We start from the raw sequence: 10,507 nt of genomic DNA, 5'->3' as shown, positions 1-10,507 counted from the left end.
GAATAAGCTTGTATAAAACAAGCACTCTATCTGCAAGTAATCACCTGTTAATTAATCGTGAGAATTGGGGGAAATTTTCTTTGTTGGCTTATTTTGTTGTTGTTTTATGCAAGTGATTTTGAGTTGAATATAGCTGACATTTAATAATATACTAGTTTCAGTTCTACAACATAATGATTTAATATATGTATATATTGTGAAATGATTACCATAATCCATTTAGTTAACAGCCATAGCCACAAATAGTTACAAAAAAATGTTTGTGCCTGTGATAAGAATGTTTAAGATCTATTCTCTTGGCTACTCTCAAATATGAAATACACCATTGTTAACTATAGTCATTATGCTGTACATTACATCCCCAGGACTGATGTATCTTTCTTTTTTTTTTTTCTATTTTTTTGTGGGCGCCAGGACCAATGATCACCAGCTGCCCAAGTACCAAAAAAGTATGCGTCGGAAATCTCTTGCTGTTGATTCCGCACTCAGAGCAATCAAGCTGCCCTATGTGTGCCGCTCACCACAGAGCCCTTTTCGGGACTGATGTTTCTTATAACTGGATGCTTGTGCTTTTTGACACCCTTCATTCTTTTCATCCACCCCCACTCCCCACCTCTGGCAACCACCAATCAGTTCTCTGTATCTAAGAGTTTGGATTTTTTTTTTTTTTTTCAGATTCCACATGTAAGTCATATCATACAGTATTTATCTTTTTCTGTCTGACTTATTTCACTAAGCATAATACCCTCAAGGTCCATCCATGTTGTTGCAAGCGGCAGGATCTCCTTCTTTTTTATGGCTGAATAACATCCCATTGTCTATTCATGCCACATTCTCTTCATCCACATATCCATTGGCAGACACGGGTTGTTTCCATGCCTTGGTTACTGTAAATAAGGCTGCCGTGGACATGGGCGTGCAGATGTCTGAGTTAGTGATACGTTTCCTTCAGATAAACACCTGAAGAGAAGTTGCTGGTTCATATGATAGTTATATTTTAGTTTTTTTTGTTTGTTTGTTTTTATAAACCTCCATACTGTTTTTGATAATGGCTGCACCAATTTACGATCCCACCAACAGTCTACAAGGGTCATCATTCTCCACATCTTCACTAACAGTTGTTATTTCTTATCTTTTTTTTTTTTTTATCCTCACCCGAGGACATTTTTCCATTTTTTGTTCAGGTAGAGTGGGAGGGAGAGAGAGGAACAGAGAGAGAGAGAGAAACATCGATGTGAAAGGAACACATCGAGTGGCTGCCACCCGCACAACCGACCAGGGCCGGGGACAAACTGCAACCGAGGTACATGCCCTTAGCGGGAACCGAACCCGGGTCTCTCAGGACCGCAGGCCGACGCTCTAACCGCTGAGCCAAACCGGCCAGGGCTATTTCTTATCTTTTTGATAGCCATTCAAAGAGGTATGAATGATATCTCAAGTGAGTTACTTAGAGAGCATCATATGGAAATTAGCTGTTTGGCATATATTGTAATCAGTCTTCAAATAATTGCCTGCCTGTCTGTTGATCTAGGGGCTTTTATTCTCTTTACACCCACCCCCAAGCCCCACCCATGACCAGGCTCTGAACACGTTCATGAGCATCTCTGCCAGAAAACAATGCAAGCAGTCTACCTAAGTCCAGGTAATAAAAATTATATGGGGTTGGAAGTCAAAACTATTGTCCAAAAATATCATGCTCTGATGTTTCTCTGTGGATTTCCATGTACCTGGAGCTCTAACCCACTGAGCTGGATAATTGAGTCTTATGGTTACATACATATTTGCAGAGGTTAGAGTGGTTTCTCAGTAAATCTAATAGAATTCATATTATTAAATCCTTACTATATTGAATATAACAACTTTATAGTTTTTTACTTTAAGAGAATACAGGTATTATTTTAATGTGTTTCCAGTTTAGTTTGTTGTTTAAGCAAAATCAATAAATTGATTTTATCATTTTGGTATTGGGTTGAATTTTTATTTGCCCAGGAAACATCTATTCAGTGATGTGTATTAGTATTAAAACAGTAGAAGAGCCCGGCCGGTGTGGCTCAGTGGTTGAGCATCAACCCACACACCAAGAGGTCACCAGTTCCATTCCCGGTCAGGACACATGCCCAGGATGTAGGCAAAACGCCCAGTGGGGGCCATGGAGGAAGTGGCCAATCGATATTCTCTCTCATCAATGTTTCTATCTCTCTCTCTGTCTCCCTTCCTCTCTCTCTAAAAATCAATGAAGAAAAAAAATTTTTTTTAAACAGTAGAAGAGTCCTGGCCGGTGTGGCTCAGTGGTTGAGCATTATTCCATGCACTAAAAGGTCACCAGTTAGATTCCTGGTCAGGGCACATGCCCCTGTTGCAGGCTCAATCCCCAGTAGAGGGCATGCAGGAGGCAGCCGATTGATGCTTCTCTTTTATATCAAAGTTTCTCTCTCTCTCCCCCTCTTCCTTCCTCTCTCTCCAAAATCAATCTTAAAAATATATAAAAATTAAAATAAAAAACAGTAGAAGAACTAAAGTAAAAATATATAAATACTTGTCCTTTACACATTGGTTTTAAGTAACAGAAAATGCTAACTTCTGCAACTAGAATGCAGAGAAATGCAGAAAAGAAGGAACAAAAAGAGGTGAGTGTGAGCTGAGACCACTTGAGGACATTTGGGCACCTTTACCTTCCATGCTAGAGAGATGATGGGAGTGAAAAAGTTGACCTGTCTTTGAAAAACAGAAAACCATGTAAATAGAGGAGGCACCTTTTATATCTGTGTCAGAGTTCATTTTGGAATTTTTTTTCCTCTGATAATCATTTAAAAGGAGATCGAAGTTGAAACTGTAAGTAAATAATGAAATTAAATTGATAGTTTGTTTTCCAAATTACCAAAAATTGAAATACACAGTTACAAAAAGAAAAGAGATAAAATATACAGTGGGATTATTTGACTCTCCAGACCCCCATTTCTGCAAAAAGCTCTCCAAATATTCATAAATCTAACTAACTTCCTAGCAGGACATCTCCCAAACAAAGTGTGGCTGAACACTTTCAGAAAGCTGAAATACATAAAAAACAGGCTTTAAGCATATACTTTGTCTGGAATTTATTAGGAAGCAAAAATGCCACCAAAATGGAAATTGCACACAGGAAAAAAAAATCCAACCATGCTTTTATCCAGATAGGTTGAAAGTGATGTAATAAAGGCATTGTAATTTATGTACATAAATGCGTGGGCGATTCGTCCGGGGAGTGACAAATGCTGAATCCCGGTGGGAAAAAACAGTGGACATCAAAGAAATCTGACCAGCTGCCAACAACCATTCATCTCTCCGTGACCTTTTTAATATATAGATGCCAAATACGGCTTGTCATTTTACTTCATCCTCAAAGCAATACATTCTTATTTATGAAGTTATGAGAGACTATAACATTATACTTCATTTGACATACATCCGCAGAGTGTACAACAACCTTGAGATTTCATTCTTAAAAATGAGACATTGACAAATCAACAGCCATACGCGTCAAGGATAATGGTTTAAGTCTGACCATGGTCCTGAACTTAACGTGACTGTGATCTTCATTCATCTTGCCATGGTCAGCAGACCACATCACAGAGACCAGCTTGCTCACCAGGAGAGACTTCAAATAAAGATAGCATTGACTTGCTTCAGATGTGGAGGCATGAGAAAACCCTCCCGAGGGAAGATAGAATACATTAAATATCACACTAAAAGAAACCATTTGTGTCGTCTAGAAAACCTTGGAGCCTTTGGCTGTGGGTACCACAGAATCACAGCGTCTCATGTGCTAACAGTGGTCAATGATCAACCTTTTCAGTGATGAAGCTTTTACCAGGGCCACTGAACACTCTTCCTGTGTATAGTCTGACAAGTTTTCAGGGAGAGCATCTCTTCAAGGTATTTTCTTCTTTGGGTTCGTATAATTCTACCTCTTAAACGTCTTGGCGATGAAACACGTGTTCTTTATTACTTCTTCTGAAATGAATCACCAGTATTTACCACCTTGAAACATGGCTTCAACAGAGTCTCGATCCAAATGTTTCTACTGATCTGGACATAAAATGAAGAAGGCCTCATAAATAATCATTTAAAATTCACTCGAGCAGTGGTCATACTATATTATTGTCCCTCTTATTGCAACCTCAGTAAATACTTAGACCGAGGAGTGTGTGAGACAGAAAACAGAAAGACAAGGGCCATAGATCATCAGTCAAATCAAAATTGTGCCCCCTGGGGGGAGTTCCATGTAATTCTTTGACCACGTTCTCTAGATGTCAACTTATAAATGCTAATAAAAGAACAAAAATTATTTTGAAGAGTTTGGAACACAACGAGGAGATATGACTGCCCAGCTCCTGGCAGAGGGCCCATCACAAAGTAGAGGTTCGCTTATACTGGATGAACTGACTGGTCATTGTCACCATGACCATCATCTCCTTCATCTAGTGACCCCTCTGCTCTCAGTTCCTGTCAGCTGATCATAGAAAAGTTTTTCCTCATCGGGGACTTCACGGGTCAAGCAGAGCAGGGTTTTATGTGCTCACACAGGCCTGCTGGCCTTGACAGATGAATGGCCCCATCTTCTTCAAAATAGCCCAAACATGACGGTACTTCATACCTTGCAAGAAAGTGATGAAGATAATTAATGGGCCCTCTTCTCCACTTGTTTTTCTAATTTGAAGAACAGACCCAAGTCAGGAAATGTAACCTGATCTCAAGCCTCCTAAACATGCTAAGATTGGGTCTGTAGAGAAAGACAAGGCGTTAGAGCTCATGGTCATCCTTCCAGGTTCGCCTCGAACATTGACCGGGCCCCAGCTAGGTCTGCACTTTCCAGGAGACTAAGGGAAAATGAAGCTAACAAAGCAGCCTCGTTTACTGACTGCTCAGGACGCTGCTTGCCCTCTTCCTTTTGGTGAAAGGCTATTTCTGACATTCCTGCAACCAGGGTCACCACTGTGGAAGTAGGGGTCCTAACTGCACTGAGAGGAACCAGCTGGGGCTGTACATTCACAAGACGGGCGGGAACAGGAGCGGAAGGCAGAGACCCAGAATGTACCAAAAGAGGGTGAATCATGCCCTGGGGCCGAAAATGGGGGTACAGAGGGAATGATGGTCTCTCTCACCGAGCACAGACTCTGACAGAACTGGAAGGTTCCAGCTGTCCGGGAACACTGGATGGGTCTCATATGGGAGGGGAACAATTTAAATGGAACAAATTTTAACAGGTTTTGGCAGCCTGTGTCCAAAGTGCAGATTCGAAAGTTACACTCCAAGTCTTAGTGTCCCCGGACCCACAAAACCCCCACCCAGCTCCGCCCCTCTGGCCCTGCCTCTGATCAGCTTTGAGAGAGCCAGATGCCCTCGCTGACCCTCACAGGGCCAAGCCATGTTTTGTTGCCACTCGGTGGATTTCAGTTCCATTTTTAAATGACATACTGGTGGGAACTACGTTCATGCTCACCACCCAGAACTGACTGAGTCGTAATTTCTTAAGATCCCAGGCTCACCAACCCCAGAATTCACAGGGTTCCACTACTGAGCAGTTCTCCAAGCCTCATGACTAGAGCGCAGCATCTACCCAACGTGAAACCTACAAAGAAAAAAAAAAACAAACAACAGGAAAGATGTGAAGGTAATAAACTGCCATTGAAACAGAATCGTAAAGTTAGATGTCAAACAATAGGGTGTATTGTGAGTAACACCCTCCGTCGAGGCTCCCCAGGACAGCCACAGCGGAGGAAAACACATGACAACAATAAATATGATTTCCCCGGCGCCTGGCGCTCTCACCACCGCTCCGTGTGGGGACGATCAGCATCGTTCTGCTCTGCGCTTGTTGTTAAAAAAGAAATTCTTCCTCGCAAATAATACATTTATAGCAGGAGAATGTCTTTGTGACCCCGCATCCATTTTAACTGACTGCTTTTATGGACTTCAAGGGTAGCCTAGGTGTGGGAAGTTCGTTAGGGCAACTTGGGAGCGGTGGGGATGGTAAATGTTGGCGAGGAAAACACGCAATTCTCTTTAGACAAGATTCCTGGCCATTTCAACCCAATACGCCAGCTAATACTACTTCCGTCAACTCCGGATTAGGCAATGGTCCATATTAATTCATCATATTTGGGTAAAGAAAGATCCATTGGAAAAAACCACATGGCACACACGCGTGTGTGTATCCTTCAGTTCGCTGTATATGTATTTCAGAATACCATACCTTTTATTTACATCTTAGAGACTGTTGCATTCTTAAAACTCTTTGGGTATTAAAATAGATTCATGCCCTGGCCAGTTTGGCTCAGCGGTTAGAGCGTCGGCCTGCGGTCCGGAGAGACCCGGGTTCGGTTCCCGCTAAGGGCACGTACTTCGGTTGCAGTTTGTCCCCGGCCCTGGTTGGTCGTGCGGGTGGCAGCCACTCGATGTGGCCCTTTCACATCGATGTTTCCCTCTCTCTCCCTCCCACTCTGTCTGTACAAAAAATGGAAAAATGTCCTCGGATGAGGATTAAAAAAAAAAAAAAATAGATTCATTCTTCCCCTGTTTGAGAACAAACAGGGACCATGTGATACCAGAGATACTCCATGTACATAGTTTATTTTACTTAATCAAACACATTCGTGACCTTTTTTTTTTTATCCTCACCCGAGGACATTTTTCATTTTTTGTTCACATAGAGTGGGAGGGAGAGAGAGGAAGAGAGAGAGAGAGAGAAAGAGAGAGAGAGAGAGAGAGAGAGAGAGAGAGAGAGAGAGAGAGAAACATCAACATGAAAGGGACACATCGAGTGGCTGCCACCCACACGACCCAACCGGGGCCGGGGACAAACTGCAACCGAGGTACGTGCCCTTAGCGGGAACCGAACCCGGGTCTCTCTGGACCGCAGGCCGACGCTCTAACCACTATGCCAAACCGGCCAGGGCCACGTCAGTGATCTTTATAAATTAACAGGGCCCAGGCAATTAAATATTTTCTTTCAAAAGAAAAGTATATGTAATGAAATCAAATTATTTGAAACATACCAGCATTGATCTCACTGTCTATAGAAGAGTACGTTAATGGCTCTGAACTTCGTCTAAACTGTCATCATCTTCCTTTTGTTCCCCCGCACACAGACCACCTCAACGGTCTACTCAGAGGGTGTTGGACGGACAGTGCTGGCCAAGCTGACGGCCACCGGCTTGCACAGAAACTGCCAGGAAACATTTAGAAATGCTTAAAGCAGTTCAACAGGTAATTTCTTAACTGTTAAATCCAATATTAAATATTAGAGGCTTGCATTTTGCATGATTTGGGATGCTTTTTAATTTAATATTTCTTGTAACTAATTTTACTATATTTACAAAAATGTCAGACATGACTTCTTGGAAATTTTTTTTAATGGACCTTTGTTCCAGGTAGTTTGAGAAGCATTGGTCTGAACTACAAAGTGATCTAGGTAGTCAGGTAACTGCCTTGTGGATTAAATGCCCAGCATCAAACATAATTGTACACACAGGTCTTATCTCTATAACAGAACGATCGGCTCAGCAAACACCAAGCTTGAAGCTCTCCGCGAACTCATTCCCTCAGCCTCTCCAGCTGTGCCACAGCTGAGGGGGTTGTGTGCAAACAGGCAGGCTCCATCAGATGACTGAAGCAGCGGCACTCGTTCAGCCTTGATCCTTCTTCTTCCTTCCTTCCGCCGCCCTCTCTCCCTTCTTCCTTTTCTGTGCACAGAGTATCATCTTCCCTCTCTTTAAAGAATGAAACCAAGATCCCATCTTCACACACTCATCAATAAAACACATCAACAGAATTCACCGAGGTGGGGGAAGGAGAAAGGGGGAGGGGCAGAGACAAACCTGTGGGGGGAAAATGCGGGCACAGCGAGCTCCGGGGAACAGCATCTGCTGCAAACAGAGTAGCTCTCCAGCATGAATTCCCAGGGGACCTTTCTTCAACCTATTGTAATTGTCTAGAAAAGGGATTTTGATCTGAACTTTTAAAAAGCTCTTCTTGGTGGTTCACCCATGAAAGTCCAAAGAAGTCTATTCTGTGTGATGAATGGACATTTCTTTCCACTCTTCGGGGGAAAGAATTGGTGAAGCCATTTGCTGTGTTGACGCCCCCACCCCAGCTGAACTGTGAGACCACAGGACTGTCATCAGTCCCAAGGCACTTTCCCTAGTCTCTGAAGCAGGAATGGTTCAAATGGGATGCCACAACAACCCTACCCCCCCCCCCCCCCCGTGCTGCCCCTTTACGTGTGCTCAAGACAATGCAGGTTTGTTCTGCCTCACCTGTGTCTTACGTTGGACACACGCGCAAGGGTCTCTGACAACTTTTGTCTTTCCTTTCACAGTGAAGGAAATGTAATGCCCAGTCTCACAGGAAAACATGAAGAAATGAATCTCTATCCCTTAGGCTTTGTAATTCATTTTTCTTATTTTTCTTTTCTGAACATTGAATTCCCTGGGTTGGAGTATTACACTAGAATTTTGTCTTCTGCCCTTTTCTCTACTTCCCCCACCCCCACTGGGTCATTGGGTCCAAACCAAAACAGCTTTCAAGTGGCCAGGACCAAGTTCCAAAGGTCCTGCATTTCGTAGAGAGGTTCCTTCTTTCCGAGGATTTCCTAAGCCCCGATATTGGGAAGAGGGCTTCAGGTGGGGCTCTGACTGTACGTGTTGTGCCTAGACCCCCACCCCAACTGCAGAAGTTTATTTGAAGGTTGTTGCTCTTTGCCTGCTTCTTAACTTGAGGCCCAATAGTCTTACAATGTCATTCCCCACCCCACCCCCACCCCCACCCCACTGAAATTCAAGAGACAGCTGTCTTTGGAAAAAATTCCAAATAGTTGGTCTGGAAATGAACTTCGCAGTGGGTCCCTCCTCCATTCTGGCTGACTTTTCCCCATTAATTTCTTTTTCTCTTTCATCCATTCATTGGCTAATAAGTCTATAAATACACTTCATCTGCTTTTACTTTGCTTTTTCAGAATAAACTAATTCTTAATTACATCCACAGGCCAAAGCATAATAAGTTTAAATGTTGTCACAATGCAGACTTAAAACTTAACATTGTTCATTAAGCCAGCTGTGACTTAACTGGCAAATAAAAATTCTCATTTGAATGTGTAAATGAGTAATTCGTCTGAAATGGTAATTTTAATGTTATTAAATAACATTACCCAGAAACCTACCAAGCAAAAGAAGAGCGCTGGGCAGGAAACTGGTGAGCGGAGGGGTAGGAAGCGGGGTAGCATGGCCCCCATGTCTCCGGGTCACCCCATTTCTGAAACTGGACAAGACAGTCCTCCCAGACTCAGATCGAATAGGTCCCTGTTCCATTTCGGAGTCTTCACATTACAAGGTGGCTGCTCATTGGTGAGGCTCTGGATCCTAGGGGCACCCCAAAAGGAAGGTCCAGGACAAATTCTGATTTGTTCCCAGAAGACAGTAGGTTTTAGAAAGTCCTGCTTTTGAGATGCAGAGGAAACTGAAGAGAAGGACGAGGTGAAATCTTGTCAAGATGTTTCCAGGGTCTTCCAAAGGCGGTGTGCCGAGCCATCTTCTTCCGGAGGATATGTACCTGTTTTCCACTTTTGTTTGTTCAAGTGTCCTTTATAAATGTGCCCGTTAAATTGTTATCTCTTTCTTTTCTCTCCACCAGATGAAGGAAAAGAAGATCTCACTCTTAGTCCAGAAGAAAAACGACTGATCTTCGAGCTGGTTACATAATGATGATTTATTTTGTGACTTAGCAATTTTTCACTCAAATCAAATACCTTTCAAGTTATTAAACTCACATGGATTTAATTCCTTTTACAATATTTTGATATAAATAATTATTATAATAGCAAATATCACTCATATGTTCTTGATAGAAAGTATCGATGTGACACTGGCCTGATAATTTTCAGATAACAGGAACCCATTGGGATGAATTAACATTCTGATAAATAAATCCTCGTTTCCCTGAGTATTCTGACAATGCACATTCTTATGTGACAAAGAGGATTGGAAAAATAAAAGTCCATGGAAACTTTGCCAGGTATAAAATTATTATAATGCTCCATTTTTCACACACAAAAAGCCACGAGAAAATAGCAGTTCATATACTTTGAGTCATGTGTGAAAACTGGTAGACATATCAAAAAAGTTTTAACGGAGCCAGAAGAAGAAAAGACTTGCAGATGGCCGACTGGTCTTGACATTGATGGAGAAGTATAGGAAGAGTGGTGATCAGATGTTTTACTATGTCTATGAGGACAATTCAAAATGAAAATGATTAAACTTAGTAGAAAAATCAAGTCTGGCAACATATAAGGAATTTCAGACTAGCTGGAACCCATTTATCACTAGAAAAGTTTACCAAAGGAGACGGTGGAAGAATCTATTTTCTTTGAAGAGAACATTTCTTTCCCTTTAAAGAAAAGAAGAAAACCAATATCTGTGTCAGTAATTCTCAAACTTCATTGCATCAGAACCACCTGGAAAGATTTGCTGAAACA

At 42.2% G+C, this 10,507-nt stretch overlaps 1 non-coding gene across 1 annotated transcript; it reads right to left on the bottom strand.

The window, feature by feature from the left end:
* Positions 1–403: 403 nt before the first annotated feature.
* On the bottom strand, positions 404–536 carry LOC118624887. The gene has a single exon (XR_004958547.1). It is a non-coding gene; the product is annotated as a U11 spliceosomal RNA (small nuclear RNA).
* Positions 537–10,507: the final 9,971 nt, after the last annotated feature.

The sequence above is a fragment of the Molossus molossus genome, unplaced genomic scaffold (genome assembly GCF_014108415.1).
Source record: "Molossus molossus isolate mMolMol1 unplaced genomic scaffold, mMolMol1.p scaffold_m16_p_10, whole genome shotgun sequence".
Classification (NCBI taxonomy): Eukaryota; Metazoa; Chordata; class Mammalia; order Chiroptera; family Molossidae; genus Molossus; species Molossus molossus.
The sequence above is the reverse complement of the archived record's forward strand: the minus strand, read 5'-3'. Positions and strand labels throughout refer to the sequence as shown.